This window comes from Sinohyriopsis cumingii, chromosome 3 (assembly GCF_028554795.1).
Source record: "Sinohyriopsis cumingii isolate HCF-2022 chromosome 3, ASM2855479v2, whole genome shotgun sequence".
In the NCBI taxonomy this organism is placed as follows: Eukaryota; Metazoa; Mollusca; class Bivalvia; order Unionida; family Unionidae; genus Sinohyriopsis; species Sinohyriopsis cumingii.
The window spans coordinates 50131960-50156013 of record NC_142963.1 but is presented as its reverse complement, the minus strand read 5'-3'; the positions used below and the strand labels follow the sequence as shown (position 1 = coordinate 50156013).

Sequence of the window (24054 nt, the reverse complement as noted above, 5' to 3'; positions counted from 1 at the left end):
CACCCATTATATACTATCCACATAGTGTAGGGAAAAGGGTTTTTAGTTAAGGAAATAAAACCACACATACACACAAACGTGCGAGTGCACACACACACGCACAAATGTACGCGCGCACAGCAACACATAAACAAACACACAAACAAATGTTCAAACACACACACACAAACGTACGCGAGCGCATAAAAACAAACACATACACACAAACACACACTAACTTACACGAAAGCATGCAAACACAAACACACACAAGCACACACAAAAGAGATACTATTCAAAGTGCCAAAATCAATTTAAGACTCAAAATCCCTTTTTTCCTATGATGTACGTGAGTGTGTGTGTAGGTCCTTATTCTAAAAAATAATCCAAGAGACACCTAGGTTTTTCTTTCTGGTCTATTCAGGCACAAATCTGCAATCCAATGTCACAACACATTACTATGAAAAGTTCATTAGCTTCCTTTTTGTCTTTTATTCACATTTTTTCATCCTCTTTTTCCTCACTTTCTTCTCGTCTTCTTTTCTTCTCTTTCTGAATGTGTCTAGGTTCTTCCTGTTGGAAGGTACCTCTTCTTCTTCCTGTTTGGAATCTAGCTCTGCCTCCTGCGCCTGTTGTTTCTTAGGGCAGTCTGAAAATCAATGTCTTTTCTCTTGACAACGATAACATTTATCTTGAATTTTGTCTCTTTAATACCTGTTTTGCTTATTTGACGGCCTGGACATTCTGAAGACCAATGTCCTTTCTTCTGACAGATATAGCAGGTATATATAATTTTTATCTCGAAATGAGGGGTAGTAGTCCGCCGGCTTGTATGAAGAAAACCTTCGCATGATACCTCACAAAGCTCCATCCGTGTGGTCTCTTCCATCTTTCTGGTAGACTTGAGAGTGAAATGAATGCTGGAAGGGAAGACAACGGTCCTTTATATAGACAAGACACTGGTCTGACATGGATATAAAGGGGTCCATAGCGTTTAAAATGTTGCCATTTGAGTTTTTTGCAATCAAGATGAAATGATTGCAACATTTCCTAGAGAAAAGAGAAGAAAGCAAGAGGCTGAAACGCGACTTATCGGCTCGCACAGCAGTCTTGGCTCAAATTCATGCCAGCAATTTTGAAGATGACATGAGTGAGCGAGAATCCAGACCCAGGGAGTCTACACCAAACAAAAGTCCACTACCATTAAACCCTTAAAAGTACTATCACATTCGAGAGACGAACAAATGCTTCTCCAGAAAATTTAGAACCACGGCCAACACATACACGGTGAAGTTTAAAGATTTCAAGTTCAACGTACCGCTGGAAAATGCAGAAGAGGTTATCACCGATATGTGCGATTCTTTGTTAACCACACTGAAACGACAATGTCAGGTCAAAGAAGACAATCGCTTGACACTTTCCATTGATCACGACAGTCTGAAGTCCTCCGTTTTGATAGAGTTTAACAGACCAATAGAAATGACACCTTCCAAAGTCATCGACACGATTCACCATGTGCAGAAGTTCAACGACAAGTTTCGCCTCACCGATGGAAAAGCGACGCTGCACATGGCCCACGTGTCTCTTCCCCAGGAGACCGGACGCAAACATTTGTAATTGGTGGATGACCTTCGCAGCACCAAAACGAGCCTCGTCCGAGTTAAGAACCCTCAAGCAAGTTGTGTTTATCTCGTGCTATCTTGGTGGAACAAACGTATGCCGACAAAAACGACACAGTACAATGGAAAAGAGCCTGGAAAACTATTCAACAATTGGACCGAGCCAAGCAACGAAGAGAAGCAGAACTCCTGTTACAGCAAGCGGGCCAATCTGAAGACACACCAAATGGCATTTCTGAAATGCAAAAATTTCAAGACGTTTTAGCTCCACGCTTCACCTTGAAAGTGCACCCTCAAGAAGTGCGCGGACCTCTATTGTTTCGAGGCAAATTTTAAAAGACGGAAATTACATTCACGTCTATCATCACGATGAACATTTCGATGCCATGGCCAGTATCGCCGCTTTCGTGGGATACAGTTATTATTGTGGGGAATTTGACTATGACTTTGACCCTCATTTGCCAACGTATCCCGATTGTAATGTGAGGGATGTTTGGCCTCTAAACCCTGTCTTGTTGACGAAAAAGAATGAGTGCATTGCCTTGCTTGTCAGCGCACTTCTGTGAGCTCTATCTATTACCAACACCATTTGAAGACGCAATGTTCACAGCGAAAAAGTGTTTGTCAACTCCTGAGATTGTGCTCTACTTGAGAACAAGTTAAACCTACCAATGCATGGATATATTCAGGAAAGAACCAATGTCGCATTTATCACCAAATCGTGGAGCTGGAACACGAATGCTACATTAAAAAATACGAACCCCTGGGCTACAGGAAGAAGATGACCATAAAAAATGCAATTTCATCTTTTCGATTTCGAATGGATGCAACAAACTGGCATTCACATTCCCAATTTATGCGTGGCTCATCGAGCGTGCGTGAAGTGCATCCAAGAATCTATCTTTAGTCATTGTCCTCACTGCAGCGAGATTGAAGTAGGACGTGAAAAAAATCTTTCGGGGGACAGAACACTCTGCTGACTTCGAGTAATGGATCTTACACCCTATCGACGAGACGTGGAGCGAAGAGGACATCGATCGTTACAGAGATTGCCATCGTCATGCCACTGTGATGGCTCGCAATTTTTCGTGATACGTTGGCAAATTTATTTTCAGATACTATACGGAACAAAGTACCGAACGTCCTAAAGTGACTTTGAACGGAGCCAAACAAATTTTCACGTAAGTGGGACAGGTGCATTTTAAAGATTCGATGAGTTACATGGCCATGCCTTTGACCCAAATGTCTAAAATGTCTGGAATGACAGACATGGCCAAATATTATTTCCCGTACTTTTTCAATACCGAAGTCTATCAACAAGCCATTATATCCATTTCGATGAGGCTCACTACTACGACCCCGACAAGATGCACCCCGAACAACGACAAGCTTTCTACGCTTGGTATCACTCTCGTGTCAGACACCTTAGACTTTCAGGTAGAAATGTTAAATTATTGTGGTTAAGACGTAGACATATATCAACGTTTGATGTTGCAAATTGCGATAACTGTTCACTTAACATGGATAGATCGTTCCCTTGAAACAAGCCTGCACCATTGCCAAAGCGTGTTCTTTAGTGTACCGCCAACGATTCATGCCCGACAATACCCTGGCTATCATAAGCCTTCAAACGATCAAATTTGTCGAACGTCAATACACAGTCAAAGCTCTACGCTTCCTGCATTACTTGTGCAGCAAGGAAGACAAATGGATCCAACACGCCCGTTACGGAGGAGGCGAAAATACCACCGGAACGTTTTCGGTGGATGGCTGGGACTTAGAAAACCCCCAGATAGTGTACGAGTTTAACGAGTGCTTATTTCACGGGTGTCCCATCTGCTACCTCAACGTGGCACTAAAAATCAGTTTTGTCAACGTACCACGGAAGCCTTGTATCAGGCCACTTGTCAACTGCGCTTGAAGTTAGAACAGCAAGGATATTAAATGGTGGAAATGTGGTAACACTAGTACGATCACCGTTTGAAAATCGATCCCGAGTTTAAACGTATCGTGGAAAGTTACAAGCTGGTGGAACAGTTTGTACGGAGGGCGGACGATTGACACCTCTTTCCTCTACCACGCCGACGAGGAGAAAGTAGAAAAAATCAAATACTTGGACGTGTGTTCGCTGTATCATTACATGTGCAAACATCGTCACTTTGCCGCAGGGCACACCCAATTGCTGACGGAGAACATAGACCTGGAAATAACCGTTTCCCTCACCATTTTCAAGGAAAACTGATGTTTCCTTTGTGTCGTACATGAACCAAAATTTGCAACCAAAACCAGCCTTGTCAGCACAAACAGGAAGAACGCACATTGACAGGAACGTATGTCAGCGTGGAATTGTTTAAAGCTCTTGACCTGGGATACCAACTGTTAGAAGTGTACGAAATTTACCAGTTTCCCAAAAGAAAAAAATACTACAAGGGAAGGGGACAGAGAAAGGCATTTTTGCAGACTACGTGGAAGCCTTTTCAAAACTAAATTAAGAAGCCAAAGTCATGTTAAGTTGCTTTTGGGGTAAAATGGCACAACGACCGTGTTTACCCAAGACAGAGTACTTGACAGAAACTAACCGCTACTTCCAGATAATTCATGACAAACCTAAAGCCATGAAACACGTAAACGAGCATTGAGTTAGTGAGAGCCCTATAACTGGTGTTGAAACAATGTGGTAGTCACAATGCACGATGGAAAACCAACAAAGGCACCGACTTTCTGAACCAACCTTTCCAAAAAGAATTAAAGACGCGAAACATTCATTTTCCCACCACCGAGAATCTCAAAACCAAAGCCAGCATCGTGGAACCTTGAAAGAACGCATCTTTAAATACTTTACGCATCAACACACTCTCAAGTACATCATCATCTTACCGCACCTGGTCAAAGCGTACAACTAATCGAACCATCAGAACATTGTATATGCCGCCCACCCCCCAGAAATGATTCCCGTCAACTAAGTGGCCGTCTTTGAGCGCCAGTTTGGTACGTTCCCAACTGTTGCTGTCCCAAAGAAAGTTGGAGTGTTGACGGCGAGAGATTGGATGCTCATTGCAAAAACAAAACTGGACCACCGAAGCAGCAGGGAGGGCAGACAGACCTAGGGTTCCCTACAGAGAATGAACCTTCCACATAAAACTCTCTCGTAGAAAGGTTCTATTTACCGAATAAAGGCTTCCTGGGGAAGTTTACTCGTTACTGAACCCTGTTCCATCAATAAAACCCTAGTCTGAAGATTTTAGCTGAAAAAAAGTATTCTACGTGAATTTTAATTTTTTTTTGTTTATTGCCATACGACCGACCATAGGTAGGGCCCTCCCTGCTGCTCTTGTCATTTGCACAAAGATTATGCCAATCAGCGTTAAAAGATTTTATCCAAACCTATTCGATATCTTGACCTGGGATCACATAGATTTACCGTTACAAATCCATGAGGTGTAGCTTGATCTCGTGAGAAGAAATTTTTAAATTTATTTATATCCATGTCGCCACCGCACCAGGTCTGATGAATATTTCTTAATGTATGAGTATCGACGCCATTAAAAATAACCAAAATATTACAATTATCTCTGATCACTTTAGGTATCTGAGTATACCTCTGAGTTACATAAATGACATCAGTGTTTTTGTGTCGACCACGGGAGAATATTCTAGCAGGATTAGTTTGTTTATCCAGCATCACGTCGTCGTAGACAACTAAATTATTGATCGACCCATCTAGATCATCAACAGAGGGAGCCTCCTCGATGTCGGTGATAAATTCAATTATATTTTCACCGTCATTTAGCAACGCTGCATTTTCATTAAATTCTTTCAATACCTGATAACAACGTTGATCATCCACAGATGTTGCAACCGAATACAATTTATCCCATTTTAGCCATCTCATTATCAGATTCAACAATAATTGTGTTTTTCCACTCCCTGATGGACCTATTACTATCATTCTAATTGAATTGGGCAATGCAGCATGATGCTTGACAGGAGCGGAATTTTTTGTAGCTGAAAAATCAATTACATTCATGATATAATAAATATTATGGATCTATATTGTGTCAAATGTAAAACACGCACACCAACGGTAGAGCTAACTACGGTTGTTACTCGCAACAAGAGATCAGCAGCTACCGGTAAATGTGAAAAATGCGACACAAAAAAATTTAGATTTATCTCATCAACTAAAAAAAAAATTCCACGGAGGTGACATCACCTCAAAGTTATCCTCGCTACCAGGATTCCCCTGGGCTAAATACTCAGGAGAAAAACACCTACCAGGATACAGCTACTGCGGACCAGGTACCAGACTCGATATCAGATTAAATAATCAGGATCAACCAAATTCAGGTGAGGAACCGATTAATGCGATTGATCGGGCCTGTTTGATTCATGACATAGCATATCGAAATAAAGATATTCAACAACGACATCTTGCTGATATAAATTTAATTCACGCAATAAATTCCATAAAAAATAAATCTATCAAAGAGAGGTTAGATTCGTGGTTAATTAAAAACGCGATGAAGGGTAAATTAATCTTCGGTGCCGCTAATTAATATGGAAGCGATTTATTATTCTCTAGCAGGATTTTGGCGGGGTAAAGCAGCTATCAAGAAGCTTGCAAAGGCTGCTCGAGTAAAACCGTCAACAGCTGCTGCCTGGCTATCTAAACAAGCTATATGGCAAATTTACCTACCACCACATAAGCGTATCGAATATGCGCACTTTGATGTTAGCGTACCAAATGAGGTTCATCAGGCTGATATAATGTTTCTGCCACACGATACTGTTGATGGTAAAATCTACAAATACATCCTAACCGTAGTAGATATTGCTAGCAGATACAAAGAAGCTGAGCCATTAACCAAGAAAACAGCCGCTGAGGTAGCTGATGCATTTGAGCAAATATATCAGCGAGGACCACTAACCTGGCCAATTTTACTTCAGGTTGATCCCGGACGGGAATTTCTTGGCGCGGTGACCTCATTAATGAAACAAAAAAATACAAAAATAAGACACGGTAAAGTTAATATTCACAATGATCAGGCAATTGTGGAGAGATTCAACAAAACATTAGCTGAGCGGTTATTTGGTTATCAGTATGCGATGGAATTTATTCAGGATAAACGATCTAATGATTGGGTTGTCAGGCTACCCAGTGTTATTTCTGCGATAAATAATGAAACAACGAGACCTATATCAATGAAACCAGCAATTGCCATACAGAAAGATTTTATACCGATAAAACGACGTGACTTTTCAGCTCAACCTGTTCTTGGTAGTGTCATCGTCAGATATTTATACAAACTAGGTGAGTCTGAGGGTGGCAGAAGAAGAGCAACAGATCCAATCTGGAGCACGACGACACATAAGATAGTATCAGTGACGAAATCATCAGGTAGACCAGCAATTTACATGCTCGATTCTTTAGCACCTCAGCGAGGTTTTACTCGCGAGGAATTACAAGTAATACCAGCTGATACTCAATTACCGCCTGAGTCACTTAGATAATCAACCCCACGCCGATTACACTCTAAACACGTCAGCGTAACATTATCACGATTGTGACCTAAATCATCATTTATTCTATCTACGGTAAACTGTCTGGAATCATTTTTTTGATAACTCCACGTCATTATGCAATTACAACCGACACAATGATTTTTTTCTCTTTCAGCGATAAAATAAATTCGACATCTAAATCGAATTCACGATTACTTTTTTTATCGGTTTGTTTATAGCTGATCAATTTTTTTTAATCACATACTCGTCAAATTCATCGTTAATATTTATTCTATCTAAAACAATCCGTCCTAGTTGATTTATTTTTCTGACTCTAGATACGACTAAATACACCAGATTAGACTATTCTATGTAATCTTCAACAATCCAAACTTGAATATCGGTTATGGTTAATCCCTGTGAAGAATGAATTGTCATGGCGTATCCTAACATCCACGGAGATTTTTCTGCATTCAACATATCATTGACAAAATCAATATCAACAGTGACAATATCATTCAATACAAGATTCTGCTTTCCTTGTCCTGGTATATTAACGTCAATATTCTGCAATCTGGTATCGGCTGGTCTGTAACATAACGGTACTGGCATCAGCGGAAATTTTTCTTAATGTAATTTAAATAATCTTTGCTGAAGTACGTCACGTATTATTTTTCTGCTAGCCACAATCAAATCATTTGGAGTCCACGTTGATAAGAAATCTTCCATGGATGTTTTTGGAATTATTTCTCGCATCACACTGCATTGAATTTTATTTGGTTGTAATCGAATTAATCTTTTGAATTCGCTCAACCGACCATCAAGAGATCTGTAGTCGGTGTTAACTTCCTCATAATAATCAACAAAATTCTTTAGCCATTCATGAGGTGATTCTCCATCAATAGGATTGGGTTGGCCGTGATCGCCGCACATAATTACCGCTGTTTTTTGTTAGCAACCAATCCAAAAACATTTTCAACGTTTTAACGAACACAGTGCAGATCTCATCCCATATAATTACTCTGTTCACGTATTTCTCTCCCATTCGCGACGGAGTCCATGTACCACCATTGTATTTGAAAAAACTGTGGTACGTGCATGAGTTGACGCCGCGTTGTCTCATCTCTCGTGCTAATCTGTGTGTTGGCGTCAGAACAATTACGTCAGAATTCTTAAATAATTCTATAATTCTGGTCGTTTTACCTGATCCACCCGGTCCATTCACGTAGACTGTCTTGTATCTCGATACAGGATCATATACTGATGGTGCTGTCGAAATTTCTGATATACTATCAGAATAATAATTATCCTCAACAGGTACATCGGCGTTTTTACAATACCATAAAATACGTTCGTCTTTTACTCGCCATGTACCCCATGATCCATTGCCGGTTAATTTTTCCAACTCTGGTAGAAATTTTTCATCAACATAGAATGAATCAGTAGCTACTCTGACAGCGTCATTAGGGAATCTGTTTATCATCGATAGCAGATTTATGCTCGCGTACGCCAACATTGACGATCTTAAATGAGTATACTGCGGTGACTCTCCCTCGAGATAGCTAACTACAGTACCTAATTTTGTTCCGTTTGATAAATAAACATTTTCTCTGTTACAAAATAGACCTCGCTCAGCGGTATCAGCGATTATAAAATCTAATTCAGCTTCGTCCATGATCAATCTACAATTATGTCGCTGATGATCACACGAACCACCCTGAGTAAATTTTCCGATTATTTTTCTGCCTAAATCCTTCGCGTCCTCATGTTCAGTTGGTAGCCAAACGTCATTTTGTTTTTATATGATACAATAGCATCACTGACCGTCAACGATGTCAACATTGCAGAATCTAGCATATATCGCAAAAAAACAATTGGAACCCATTTTTGTTCTGAGAAATGTTTACCAAACCAAACGTAACAGATTTTATGCAAACTATCATTAAATTTAAAAGATACAACACGCGTAAATCCTGTCAGGGGAAAATCTGGTAATGGTCCATTAATAGATATTCTGGTCATCTCATCGCGGGGATGGCCAAATTGAGTAAAATATTTACTGCACTCTCCTAATCGGAGAAAACTACCAGGATAACACGATATCATGTCAAATGAAAACATCTTCATAAGATTATACTCAGTATTCCATAATCCACCATGACCGTATTCGATACAGCTCTGCTGAATATCTTTAAGAAACTCACGTCAAGTTGGCTTCCATGAATTTTTCTCTTTCGCTGCGTGAGCAACAACAGATGGAATCGTGAAACAATTAACCAACAAATTTTCATCCGCAGAATATTTTTTTACCATTGCTGTCATTGAATCATGTAAAGATTTCCTTCAGTATAATTCTCCGTTAGGCCGTACGAATTGATCGTATTTCTGATCACTAGAAAACAACCAAATAGATACCAGGTCAGATTTACTTATTTCATGAATAAAATCAAAAATATATCCGCTGTAAAATTTAACAACGCGCTCTCGAGGAAAGATTGTTACCGCGCTGCTCCATGCATGTGAATTATGATCAATTATTTCTATGGGTTCTCCTCTTGATTTATACGCGGATGAATATAAAATCACGCCTGATATTGTTTTTACCGTGATGGGAAATTTCAATTTTGCCGATAACACAGCAACATCGTCAATTGATGAACCATCAGCAACAGATTCTGACCAAGCATTAATCTTTTCTCGCCGTAGATCGGTTAGCCCATTCCCGCGTTTCGCGTTTGTAAAATGCTCTATTATTCGCTCAGCCACACAATTTATCTTCGTGGACATCTTCATCTTAGCAAGATTCTCAACGGTGGGTTTATTTAATTTATATACGCCATAAACAACCGCTGTGACAGGATAAGCTCGCATGTAGTATGGTTTTTCTATGCCGGTCAATAATCCTGGTTTAGATCTTTTACTCACCGTTCCAGATTTTTTCCCGCTAATTACAGGATCGCGCTTGTCTCGAGTAATCCACACGTCATTTTCGTTGCATACGATAAATTTGAATCTGAGTATGTATTTGTCATCACCGAGTAAATCAATTAATTTTTCAGCTCTTGTATCGTTCATGGTATGGTCTATGTCGTTTGTTCTCCATGTGGACCACACATGAGCCGCTCCATCATCGTAGAATTCTTTCTTGGCGAGATCTACCTCAGGAACAACATATTCAATATCATCGAGGTCGAATATCTTCATATTATGTTCTAGACAAATGTTTAATAAATAAAATGAACAATTGCAAATGGTTGATGGTCGGCTCGTTAAATTGTTGCAACAGGTCATGCAGAAAAGAATACTGTGGAATACATTCAGCTTACATGCGACGAGGTGGAGTTGGTCCAACCAGATGTATCAGATGTCATGTCGGAATACGAGGGAAAACGCGTATTTTTTCAGACTGCGGTGGGAAAAAATATAGAGAACTCAAACGATATTATGATAAAAAATCTTCCGATAGTGATCTCGCTATCAAGTGCGAGGAAGATTATCTAGATAGATTTTCGGACAAACTTTGATCTAGACAAATGGAATATTATATAATGAATCCTATATTCAAGAAGCATCCAACCATTGATGATTATGAAGCATCACGCGATGGTGTTGTTAGACATGTTAAAATAAAGAAACCAGTCGGTAACATTGATAAATTTGGTTACCTGAGATTTAATGCCGGAGGTCAAAGAAATCATCATTTTAACCATAGGTTTATTTACGAATGTTTTCATGGACCAATAAGAGATGGTCTTGTAGTTGACCATATTGATGGAGATAAACTCAATAATTCTATAAATAACCTTCAGGCGATAACGCCAAGCGAAAATTTACAAAAAGGTGATGTAGGTGGAAGCAAAGTTTCTAAGGCAGTCAAATCAGTTAATATGGAGACTGGTGAGGAAATATATTTTCAATCAATGAACTCTGCTGGCAAATATTTTGGCATTCATTCTGCATCAGTACGTATGGTTGCAGAAAGAATAACCAAATCAACCTTCTCGTATCGATTTGGAGTATGGGTCAAATTTAGTTATTTTCCTCTGATATTAGATTTCGATGAATATTAGATTCTGAATAAAGATCTTATGTATATGACTGAGACGAATATTATTTGAAATAATTTTTTTCCCACATTTATAATTAAGCCAATATAAATATGAACCAAGAAAATATTAATGAAATAATCAAAGCTATTGAGGTACTTCGAATCAAAGAAATTTCTTTATCGGATGATTTAGACGCCGACAAAATTACAATGGATTTTGAAACGTTGATTCAAAACAAACAAGAAGGCCGATACACGCTGTCTTCCGAATACAGATTCATAAAGAAAATTCAATGTGCGATGCACAAATCGCTGATTAATATCGATGATGCACAAATATCAGATTTTACCCCGTTGGCGCGTGCCGTTGAGAAAATTCGATCAGCATTGTCTGACGCGTATGAATCTAAAAATTGATTGATACACGTGCGAGGCAGCTGCGAAAATTAATTTCTGAATAATTTATTTCTGAATAATTTTTTTTCTGAATAATTTTAAGAAAATCAACCATTTTGGTGAAAAAATCAACCATTTTATCCGATTTTGTCAAAGAAAAATTATCAAATTACAGATTTTCGTCGGGTCAAACCTCAAGCGATTCTCTAATTGATTTATCGAAAAAATGCGAAAAACGTCAAAATTAACCCCAAACCACCAGGAATTTATCAAAAAACCATCAGTAATTGTTGATTTTTGAGCTAATTTTGTTGATTTTTGATGATTTATCGATAAATCAATTCGAGATTCGCTTGAGGCTTGACCTGACAAAATTAGCAAAATTGTGGATTTTTCTTTGACAAAATCATGTAAAATGGTCGATTTTTCATCAAAAACGGCCGAATTTTTCAAATCTTCAGAAAAAAACACAAATATAAAATAAAAATTTTTGTTGTTGCTATCATGACAAAATTAAGATTTTATTAATAAATTTATATTGAGAGTCTCGCCACGGACATCTAACAAACCCCAGATTGGTCAGTTAGTGAAAAATTCACTCTCGACAGTAGATTATTGTGACACCTTAAGTAAACAGGATTGATCGGTTCTTGCACAAGTAAAAATCCAGGTGGAGATGCTGGTGAAAACGAATATAAAACAAACCCCTGTTTTGCCTGATCAGACACAGATGCATCTGCGTTGTAGCTGTTCTCGACTATATCACAATTAAGATTAACTGCGACAACATTTGTCATATTTACCACATCAGGCGAAATATGCCGTCCGGTACCATCTGGTGCATTATCACGCTTAAGAATAGATGGTGGTGGTAATTTTTTTCTCCACGCAGCGTGTAGTTTGGGTAACAGCTCATTAATGGTACCCTCGATGGATTTTTTTAATCTATCTGCGTTGTATCCTGGAAATTTAAAATTTTCTAACTGATCCTCAGTGATCGAGTACGCGTCTAAAAATTTTTGTTTATTATTTGCTTCTTTTATTGCCCGAATTAATTTTTATTAAATCTTTTCATAGATGATACAAATCCTATCATAATTTCTATTCGTTCAATAATTTTATCGCATGAACTTGTTATATCAAAAATACACTCCTGAAAATAATTTCGCAATTTTTGCAAAGATTCTTCAGTATGAACTCGCTCATATTCATTAAATATTTTGATAACATCACTCAATTCAAAATTAATACCATTATCAAACATCCATAACATATCATCTTTTTTTCTAATGATAAAATTTGATACATAATATCTGCGAAGATCATATTTAATTAATTCTGCGATCATATCTTTTTTGACATTAATAAAATCTTCTCTCTTAGGTTCTGGTGGTGCTGGTGGTGCTGGCGGCGCAATCTCAGGCCAAACTAGTACGGTTCTTATTGAACTTGAATAAATATCGACCATATAATTTGAGCTCACTTCGATAACCGATGTTAGTGTTGGCTCGTGTCCAGATATCTTTATTCCAGGATCCTCTCCGGTTATAGTTTTATTCTCCATGTTAATTCGTTGCTCAATCTGATACCTGCCTGTTGGTAATCCAACTACGTTCCAATCAGGTGTTCCATCGGGTTTATTTTTATTAGCAAAAACAATAGAATTATTCGACTGTAAATTTCCAAGTGATTTAGATCTGATATTAGGCCAGCTGTAATAAATTCTCAACTGCGCTAGTGCTATTTCACTAATAGAAATAGGTGTTGGAAAATTAATACTGAACTCAGGCTTAGTCGAGCTCGCTGATATCATTGTTGTCTTTTGCGGATTTGTGTTCGTCGCTATCTGCGTCAGTAATTCTGTCATTTATATTGACATCTTTAATCGTTTGATTGTAAATCTTAGTCATCAGTGCGAACTCTGTATCAGATACAATACCGTCATTGAGGCTTTCTGATAACATCGAGGATAATCTTGAATACGCCGCCGTCGCTGTGTTTAATTTATCTTTATATTCGGTTAATTTTGCGCTGGTACATGAAGATATTTTTTTGGCTATTATACCGAATACACCGGATAGCGTGGTGGTCACAGAAACAACGATGGTTATCGCTGCCGGCGCTATCATTGTTAATGTGGATAATATTATTCCGGTACCGACAACAATGGCAGATACAGAGTGAACAGTAACATCGATTATGACTAATCTGTGCTGGTATTTTTTTATTTTTGTTTGATAAATCTCGATTATACCCTTCAGAGACTCCTGCCACGCACGAGCCTGATCGTATCGGTATTTTGATGCACTCATTTTATATTAATTAGGATGTTTTAAATACAAACTCCAACACGTACGAATAATTTGTTCTAGATAAAGCACCATCAATTGACTGTAATTCAAATACTGCTTCAGTATCTTTTTGTAATTCAACTGTTACCGGGTGAGGCGATTCAATTGATAGTCCAGCTATAATTACTCTAAATTTCATTGGACTAATCACTGTTAATCTGTATATGCCGGTAACAGCTGGAGTATATTTTATTTTATTATCTGTTCTTGTCCACGTTACAGATGTAGATGATGATACCACACGAACCACTTCATCGAATAATTTTTTAATTTCTGAGTATTTTATACTGACTGCATGTGATTTACTACCAAAAAATTCGAGAGTTATTTTGTTTAGGTCTAGAGTATTTCTTCTAAAATTTGTAAAAGCTGCGAATGCACTTAAATGTTGATCATACTCTTCACGTAAAATACCTAATTTTAAATTTATATCATCGACGTATTTTTTTTGTTACAGCATCCTCACCTGCTGTTGAATCTCCTAGTGAAGATATTTTGTTTTTGCCCATGTTAAGTTCTCCTAACATTGTATCGCCTGTGATTTTTACATAATTATCGAATTTTGCATTAATATCGCGAACATTTTCATTAACTTTTTTGATGGAGTCATCAATTTTTTTAATATCTTCTTTAGCAGTATTAAAATCACCTACGTGAGTACTGTATTCATCTCGTTTGATTATATCGCCTTTCTTAACGTTGCTGGTTTTTAATTTTCCATGCTGATCCTGAAAAATAAAACAACCTCGTCAGGATCTGCTCCTGCCATCGACAAAAGATTTTTTATGTAATCTTTTGTTGCATATTTAGATAAATCAACATCGACGGGTGTTTATTTTATTGATCGCGATGAGAGAGATCTACCAAAAATATCAACCATTATTTATACCTGATTGATCTAATTTATTTGACGTGTACTCGTGGACTGTTTTATGGTATGGTTTGTTAGATTTAGATATCGCATCGAGTATATTAATCGCCTCATCACCGCAGATCGGAGGATCGGTTAGTGCTTGTGTTGGTAACGCAGAATACCATGCTGGTATATTTGAGATATGTAATTAAGAAACTCACGAGGCGGGGCTAATCCATATGAGTCGGCGTATATAACCTCGTGTGGATTTATCGCGTAAGCAACCCAGTGAGTACCTGGTCCGGTGTTTTTATCAATTCCCGTTTCATATTTATTGGGACGAGCTGGTAATTGATCTCGCATGAATACCCCTCTGAAAAATTTTATTTTTTGTTTTTTAGCGGCGTCAATTAAATCAAAATTTGATATCGGTGTTATTTTACTAATCGAAGACCTTTCCCGTACCATGAAGGGGGTGTTTCCGGTAGACGATAACCTCGACCTTTTTTTTTGCCGTATTTTCCACCGACTATCTTATTTACGGCTAATCCTCCTAGTAATCCAACAGCGCCTAATGCAACGGCTTTTGCTATAGCTGGTGCAGCCGCGGCGGCTATCGCGGGTAACGCAGCGGCCTTTGCTGCGATTAGCGCTGGTATCGCAGCTAACAGTGGGAAAAATCCACCTGTTTTTACCATATCTTTAATGGCACCAGCAGATAAGTTAACCTGAATTCCTTTGTTACCTGATTTAGATTTACTGAAACGTGCTAGCTGCTTTTTGGTTAGAGATAGCTTATTTGGTCCACCTTGAATTTGATCATGTTTCAACGTTAATTTGTCCCGCAGGTTTTTGTGATACTCGATTGTAATTTTTTTATCTGACCCGAAGTCAGAGTTACGCTAACGTGCTCATACATTTTATAAATAAACCGGTTGATTTAAATTACATTTTCTCCACAGGAGCGTTCATGATTCTCATGCGACCACCAATGCCCTCAAGAATCATGGTTCTATCACTGAGTATAATCGCGATTGCTCTAAACTGAACAGCACCTGCGTTGTTTATTCTTGCTTTAAAATGTATATCAACAAGAGACTGTTTTATCAAATCCATATGCTCTAATGAAAAATAATAGATGGGGTAAAATGATTTAAAATCCAATTTAGATATCTGCAGACCGGTATCTATATTTTGATCTCGCCCCATAAAGCTCCATAATCGATGATAACCACGCGCCACAGAATTACCTGTGTAATCTAATGAAATTTCCTCGATTGGTTCTTGATGTCCGTTTATTCGCAGTGAGATCTCGCTGGCATTAAAATGATCAAAAATCATGTGAGTTCGTTCTTGACTACCTAACCGATTAGCCGCTTGAAAAGCCACAAAGATATGTCTCGGCGCAGAAACACCTTGTTGTGATGCTATATGCCAAGTAAAATTACCGTTGATGTTACTTTGAATACTATCCGTGAATGTTGTCAACCAAGACATCACTGATTTACCACCCTGATTCATAAATGATAGTAATTTTCCTTCTTCGCTTGCTGATGGTGTCATCGATGGCATCCACAGGGTTAGTTTGGAAGTACAACCTTACCGGCGTCAACACCACCACCCCTCCAGATAGCATCATTGCTGTCACCTTTTCGATAAAAGAAAATTGTGTGTTTAGCTCCAAAAACAACCTTTCTGAAGTATCTGCAAAAACCAAAAATGTGAGATAATGGAATCGCGCATGAAAATCTTCGACGATCACCATCTAGCATAGATTTACGCGCAGCATATCCGAGTTTGTAAGTGTTAACAGTATTATGAAGATTTGTAAAAGCAGCACCTGGTCGTGGTACTGTTCCATCCACAGCATCAACCGCAGCATTTTGAGCCATTTGTATCTTATCCTTGGTAAACATCATACTAGGACCAGCCGATCTGGTAAAATCGTCTGAATATCTTGCTAAACCAATAATTGTTGTTGCCACATCAACATTATCATTGATTGACTCAATTTCTCTTTCATCGATCATATATGCGGCGCTCTTGAATAAAGCCATGATACCGTTGTTAACAAATCCAATATTGTCACCCGCGGAATACGCGGTACCATCAGCTAATTTGACGATCTCACCAACAACCTCAATATAAGCTTCGCAAGGAAGAAAATAACGCGTTGTATCTTGTACTTGCAATTCAATTCTGCTGCTGCTATTTGGTGTCACCGCGTCATATGAGTAAAATTGATAATCCTCAACAGAGAAATCTTTTCTCACTGGCTCATCCATGTTGAAAGCATCATTGGATGTCGGTGAAAACATTTTATTAATAAAAATATTCATCGTCTAAAACGAATATTACCTCCGTATGCGCTGGTGCTAATTACATTTTGAGGTTGTCTTAATGATTGTATCAGAGCCTCTTGTTGCGCTAACTCTGCTAATTTTTGATTAGCTGCATCATTTACTACCTTACTAACCTCGGCGGGCATCTCAGCGGTAATAGGTAATTTTGCCGGTGGTTTTTTTCGCACCAAATTTGATAATTTTTCCTTGATGGCGTCAAACCTTTGCTAGCGGCATCACCAACAGCACTGAAGACCTTGTCACGAATGACGCCTATTGCTTTCGCTGATAACTGTTTAGCAATAGATCCAACCTTAGGAGCTATCCTGGTGAAGAGATCACCCAATCCTGACCCGTAGTTGTATTTGTATACGGGTAACCGTGAGTTGACCACGTGAATCTGTACCGGTCGCTGATTATATTTATGGATAATCATTTTTATTTATTATTTGATTTGTTTAATCGCTGTAATAATCAACGATCTCATCGATGAAATCGCGGTAAATAGATGCATCAATGATACCACCCTGAAATAACCTTCTGCAGATATCGATTGCTTCATTGATTGTTTCATGAGAATTATTTCCGGCTCTCATTCCTCCAATTAAAACCTCCAACCGAGATGCATCGTTAACAACGCTATCGGGACAAATAGTATTGTATCCACTACCTGCTACAGGCTTTCGCGTTCGTATTTTATACACATATTCTCTGAAAGATTTATACTCCGGATCATTTAAATCAACATTAGATTCTTGTGAGCAAAATACACAGCAGGAATCCAATTATCCTCAGTAATCTCAGAAAATCTTGGTTGCATATATTTTTCTCGATTTTTATACTCAAATGCGGCTATTTCGGTAGCTCTTTCTTCATCTTCAAGCTCTTTGAGGGCATCTTTATTAAACATCCTACTAATATTTCCCCCTGCTAAGTTAGATTTTTCCGGTGGGGCGACAAATTTTTCAGCTTCTTCATATATTTCTCCCTCCGGTGTTAATTTTTCCTTATTGACCTCCTTGATGAAAAGTCGATAATCCGGACCGTCATTCTTAAAATCTTTATTATAATATTTGAAATATAATGCGGCAGACCAATCTTCTGGATCCATATTGATATACTCTGGCAGTAGATATTTATCTCTTTTATCATAATCATGTGCAGCAAGCTCAATTATTCTATCACGATTTTTGAGAAATTTAGAAACATCCGCTTTGAATACATCAGCGGGCTCTGGTTGTTGCATAGGTCGAACCTGCTGCACAGGTTGAGATTGTTTTAATCTTGCAGTATACTTGTTTACTGCATCGATGTAATTAACAAACTTTGGATTGGTTGTCATGGCCTTATTGGTATTGTGATGCACATTAAATACTCATCTAAACCAAAGTTTACGAGCTGCTGGTTTATAATCGGGTTTTAATATCGTTTTTTGTTTTTTAAGATTTTCCACAGCAAACCTAGCAAGATCATCGTCATTTCTGATCGATCTTATTTTATTGACATTTTCTTCGGTAAACTTTTCAATAAAAGGAACTCTAGTAGAAGTTTGTTCTGTTTCATCCTCCTCATATACATCCTCTTCTTCGTCTGCGGTTGGAATTTCCTGTTCAGGTTTTTTTCTAATTCCACTAGGTCCTGCTTCGACAGGTACAGGCCGAGGTCGTGTTTGTTCTTCAATTTTTTTCAATATAGGAAGAATACCATGTTTCTTATCCTCAATATCTTTTGTATCACCCAAAATAATCTGCTCGGTGGTCTCGGTAATTGGTTTAAATAATAATTCGGTTGACTCAGTAAATCCTTGTTTTGCATCTTCGACGGCACGTATTTTCTGCTTAACCGCTTCTTTTATTGGTATATATTTCTTCAGAGTTTCCTGTCGCTCTCTTGATATTCTTGTCCTCAATGATTCTCCAACATCCATGATTATGTCATTATTGATGTAAACTCTAATATAATCTTTGTGCAAATGACAAGAGCAGCAGGGAGGGCCCTACCTATGGTCGGTCGTATGGCAATAAACAAAAAAAAATTAAAATTCACGTAGAATACTTTTTTTCAGCTAAAATCTTCAGACTAGGGTTTTATTGATGGAACAGGGTTCAGTAACGAGTAAACTTCCCCAGGAAGCCTTTATTCGGTAAATAGACCCTTTCTACGAGAGAGTTTTATGTGGAAGGTTTATTCTCTGTCGGGAACCCTAGGTCTGTCTGCCCTCCCTGCTGCTCCACCGAACTGTTTCGTGGCACTGGACGAGTGCGTGCCCATCATCCTGCCTTCTATAAATTGGAATACATGAACGGAGACTTGTTAAAAGGAAAGTTTAACTTGCCCGAGTTACAACTCGTGACCAAAAAAGAAGGCGAAGTCTACGACATCGAAAGCATTGTCGATCGAATAAACATAAGATGGTAAAACGTCGTGTCAAAATAGTCAAAATACGTTGGAAAGGATATCCCCAGTTCTGATTCTTTGATCGACGCTTCGCAGTTTATCGACTATAAAAACAAGTAACCATCCTGCCCTTGAACACAGCCTCAATCACCACAGTGACCAATGCTTGTCCGAGTTCTTCTCTGCAAGATCTGCAAAAGCAACCCTTGTTGGTGTGGTGTGGAGAACGTGTGCCTAATATGCAAATCGTCTTTTTGTGCCAAATCTTCGTAGTGTATTGTGTCATCGGCGCTGACATTGCCAATTTGAGTTTTCATCAAGGAGACAAAAAATTGTGGAACATATTAATGAGCAGTTGCTTCGGTCACCTTCTCCATGACCTTTCAATAAAAAAACTCAAACGGCAGCCTTGCAACCAAGACCAGTCGCCCTTCCAACTGTCACAACCGCAACAACCACCACAGTACCCCTTTTCTGGACACTTCTCTAACCCCGACCGACTCCTCGGGCAGCAGAGCTCTGGAATTATGAATAACCAACTTTACTTAACTTTATCCAGTGACAGTTCCATTGATGTGTTTCCCCACAATACTGTGTGCTGTTTTACAGCCAAATATATCAGGCCATTGAATCCATGAAGCCTATTGGAAAGTGGATTTGGTCGAAATGATTCACCCTAAAAGAAATCCTAAACCTCGCCGAAAATCAAACGAAGTGTTTGGTTGAAAACCTGAATATACAAGTTCAAGAAAACTTGGATACCAATGATCATGGCTTTTACCAATCAAAAATAAAAGGTCACAAGCCAATTCTACCCTGAGCATGCATGACATGAACATTCCTGCAGGCTATTATTTTAATTGTCAACCTTTGGTGGAAACGATTGCCACTAATTTAGACATTTAGTTTGGCAAAGCCCTGACCAAAGAGAACAAACCTGTCATGATCGAGTACTATAAAACGGATCCTCGCCTATTGATGAAATTTACGGATGGTCAAACGTTGTCCATCACTTTTAATCCCAGTTTATTTGGCATGTTGAGTGGAGAGAAGATCACATTATTTAATGGTCTGGTTTCTCCTGATATCGGCATTTTCAGCAACAGCCATTTTTCAAAGATATTTCGACAGCCGGTAGTATTGAACGAAGGATTGATTTTGATCTTTGTGTACTCCGATGTGGTGGAGTTCAATGTGGGGGACACACTTCCTCACCGTTACTGCCAGTCATTCTTTTCAAGGTGGATTCTGCCGTGACTGCTGACGAGGAAAGTGGAAACATCTATCGCGTTCTCCGCTAACTTTTACATCCTTATTATTTTTCTGCCAGTTAGTCGTATTTCGACACTGTCAACATTGATATTAAAGGAGATCTGGAACAAAATATTCCATTCACCATAGTTTAAGTCCATTTTCAAAAAAGATTATCCAACTACTTGCAAGTTATGTATCCAGTGTACCGAGGAATCGCTCGACAGCGAAGACATGATTTAGAAGATATGTTGAAATCGGCGTTCAGTTCGGTGGCCCCCGTTTTGAAACCGATGGTACCACGCCTTGAAAGATGCCGTTTTGACGCACGACAAAGGGATTCTCCAAAATGTCATCATTGAAAAACAAAGTCCTAAGGAAGCTTTCTTAAGAGCAAGGAAAATGCCTTGTTTCAAACTGGCAAAGAGATTTTGGGCCGACGAGAAACTCCTATAAATGCCCTGGACGCTGCTGAGCCAGAAATCTTCTCTTACCGGACGCCACAGCAAGGACAATGCATAAAGAGACGACGAAGACACCCGTACAAAAGACTTCACACACTCAGACCTAGACAGACCAGGGAAAGAAGAACCGTCCGAGAATTATAAGTATTTGATTATTAAATCAAAGAGAAGGCATGATGCAACGAGATTCTTGCAAATGTTCCAAGTCGGAAATAGATCTGTTTGCCATGCCAACAAACATGGCTGACGATGCAAAATCACAAAGGGTAGAATTTAATCCAGTCGCCTCTTTGACGACTTCAGCCCCCATCGAATTGAAAATCATAGGACATCCCGAATATTACATTGATCTGAATAGCAGTTACTTGTACCTGAAAACCAAAGTGATCAAAACGGACGAAACTGCTCCGGGACACGATGCTCCTGTCAACGGTTTCGTGCGTTCCTTGTTCATTACCTTTACCTAGCGTTACTCGAAAGTCTCTTGACGTACGGAAAAGAGGCAAAGAACACTCATCTAAATGATGGCGTGGTATGGAAATCTGACACAGAAGGCATGGAGAAGTTAAACGTCACAGTCCTGACAGCAGATGGTGATCTTCACAATGTGGGTTTCATTTCATGATTCATGCCAACGAGTACAAAACCATCATCGAAGAAGCAAGTCTCTAGGTGTGACGCGTGGAAGTGTTACCTAAAGTGGGAAAGACATTAGTCACACTTTCAACAGAACGACCGCCAAGTATCTGATACGACGTGTGGAAGTGAATACTTTCACCATTGGCCGCTGAACTCTAATCCAAGAGCGAAATCATCTATTCCAAAGACAGTTACCCAAAGGTTTTCTCAATGGTATTGTCAATAATGAAGCCCTCAAAGAAGCTGTCACTGCCAATACATTCGAGTTTAAGCACTACAAAGTTTTCAAGAGCATAGTCCGTCGCAATAGCAAAACCTTGTGTACCAGACCTTTTGAACCTAAGTTTGCCGAGTGTAACGTAATCGAGCTAACACCCTTTGAGACGGAACTGGTATTTAAGAAATAACAAACACGTATGTAAATGACAATAAAAAGATGTATTATTCTCTCACACTAATGATGAAGTAACATGACAACAAAATAAATGCAAAGGTACATAATATGGATCCAATGGAAACCTATGATGAAGAACAGATATGCTTATTTGAAATATTCAATAATTATAAAGTTGTCTCAGATAATTAAACACTACCATGCATTCTTATAGTCAAACACTATAATGAAATTCTCTTAGTCAAACACTATGACCTTATAGTCAAACACGATAATGAAATTCTTATAGTCAAACACTATAATGATATTTCTCATAGTCAAACACTATGACCTTCTTATAGTCAAACACTATAATGAAATTCTTATAGTCAAACACTATAATGAAATTCCTCTTAGTCAAACACTATGACCTTCTTATAGTCAAACACTAAAATGAAATTCTCTTACATGTCCAATGTTTACTTGACATTTCATATGCCCTTTGACCCGCTCCCCGGCTTGGTCACTTCAACCATCCAGACTTCTCATGCACATGTACGTTGGCACTTTCATGGCGGTTTTGCATCACTATTGCTGCGGCCTCTGGCTACACCTAGTCAGTCTGCACACAGTTATCCACACCTAGATACTCATATCTAGTTATCCACAACTAGTAATCCGCACCTAGTTATCCACACCTAGTTGGCTGAATATGAAAAGAAGCAACTTTCCAAATAGTCTGCTTTCTGTGTATCTAGATTAAAATATCTGAGCATTTCAAATGGATTAATACTAACACACTTGAAATATTCCTTATGTACGACTATGACGTACAAATGGCCTACAAAAATAGAAATATGATAAACTAAAACTCTTAATACATACATAATACGTCTTCAATATTAGTTATAATAGCGACAAGATGACTTACCAACAGGAGTATTGCATATATGTTCAAATCCCTGTTAATAATCCAAATCGTACCATCTCTCGCTACCAAATTACATAAGCCATACACTCTTAATGAATTAAACTACAAGTACGATAAAACAACGCAAACGTATAATACAACATTGAACGTGTTTTGCGAAACTGAACATTAATTAAAAAGAGTTGATAAAAAAAATATAACTCACCCAACTCGTTGGCTCAAACTAAGACATAATGACGATCCCGCCCCGACAGCTAAATACATAAAGAGCTTCCCTCTAATGGCTGTGAAAGTCAAGATTCCTAAGTAATATATATAGTCGCGCGCATTAACATATATTACGCACGTGCCGCGCAAGCAAAGTATATTTACAAGAAACTATGGCGCGCGAAACACGTCAAATACTAGAATTGATGGTGGTCTAAACAAGCCATATCAAGTATTTCGTAACACCGAGTAGAATTACTTGAGATCGTAAATGTATTTGTACGTAACCACGGGAGAGTTAGTAACCAATACCAGACATGGTATGTTGTACGATGATTATGCAGGATGGTACGCTTTGTGGGTCTTTGATTTGACTCCAGACCAAGGCAGCAAAGAGGGACATTTCCACCGTATAAATCCTGGCCAACTGCGTGTGGAATTTCAGTTTGCTGAAGCTCTGCCCAACACGGTGAACGTTATCTTGTATGCCAAATTTGACAACTCTCTAGAGGTCAGCTCGAGGGAAGTCATTCTTGTCTATTAGAAGTTATGGACTCTTACCCCTCTTCGAATGGTGAATGTGAGAATGTATATTGTCTTTAGGTAGGAAATTTAGTGCACATCAAGGGCCAATTGACCTCCATCAGTGGAAGTCTAACATGGTTCGTGCTTGAGCCATAAAAAAAATTACCCATTGAGACA

General features: G+C 38.6%; 1 protein-coding gene across 3 annotated transcripts in view; it reads right to left on the bottom strand.

Annotated features, from left to right (window-relative positions):
• Positions 1 to 23434, bottom strand: part of LOC149802831 (uncharacterized) — a 75324-nt gene extending 51890 nt beyond the window's left edge. For 2 of the 3 annotated variants that reach the window (XM_089952282.1, XM_089952284.1), the window contains exons 1-2: positions 23351 to 23434; positions 22683 to 22920 (exon numbers count right to left, since the gene is read on the bottom strand). The gene's annotated coding sequence lies outside the window, so the exon portion shown is untranslated. The remainder of the gene's footprint in view (positions 1 to 22682; positions 22921 to 23350) is intronic. The other variant, XM_089952283.1, reaches the window with a different exon arrangement.
• Positions 23435 to 24054: the final 620 nt, after the last annotated feature.